Consider the following 824-nt stretch of genomic DNA (forward strand, 5'->3'; position numbering starts at 1 on the left):
TGGTGTATCCGATGTGAAATGGCTAGCTAGTTAGCGGTGGTGTAACCGATGTGAAATGGCTAGCTAGTTAGCGGTGGTGTAACCGATGTGAAATGGCTAGCTAGTTAGCGGTGGTGTAACCGATGTGAAATGGCTAGCTAGTTAGCGGTGGTGTAACCGATGTGAAATGGCTAGCTAGTTAGCGGTGGTGTAACCGATGTGAAATGGCTAGCTAGTTAGCGGTGGTGTATCCGATGTGAAATGGCTAGCTAGTTAGCGGTGGTGTAACCGATGTGAAATGGCTAGCTAGTTAGCGGTGGTGTAACCGATGTGAAATGGCTAGCTAGTTAGCGGTGGTGTAACCGATGTGAAATGGCTAGCTAGTTAGCGGTTGTGTAACCGGCGTGAAATGGCTAGCTAGTTAGCGGTGGTGTAACCGATGTGAAATGGCTAGCTAGTTAGCGGTGGTGTAACCGATGTGAAATGGCTAGCTAGTTAGCGGTGGTGTATCCGATGTGAATTGGCTAGCTAGTTAGCGGTGGTGTAACCGATGTGAAATGGCTAGCTAGTTAGCGGTGGTGTATCCGATGTGAAATGGCTAGCTAGTTAGCGGTGGTGTAACCGATGTGAAATGGCTAGCTAGTTAGCGGTGGTGTAACCGATGTGAAATGGCTAGCTAGTTAGCGGTGGTGTAACCGATGTGAAATGGCTAGCTAGTTAGCGGTGGTGTAACCGATGTGAAATGGCTAGCTAGTTAGCGGTGGTGTAACCGATGTGAAATGGCTAGCTAGTTAGCGGTGGTGTAACCGATGTGAAATGGCTAGCTAGTTAGCGGTGGAGTAACC

This window comes from Salmo salar, unplaced genomic scaffold (assembly GCF_905237065.1).
Source record: "Salmo salar unplaced genomic scaffold, Ssal_v3.1, whole genome shotgun sequence".
In the NCBI taxonomy this organism is placed as follows: domain Eukaryota; kingdom Metazoa; phylum Chordata; class Actinopteri; order Salmoniformes; family Salmonidae; genus Salmo; species Salmo salar.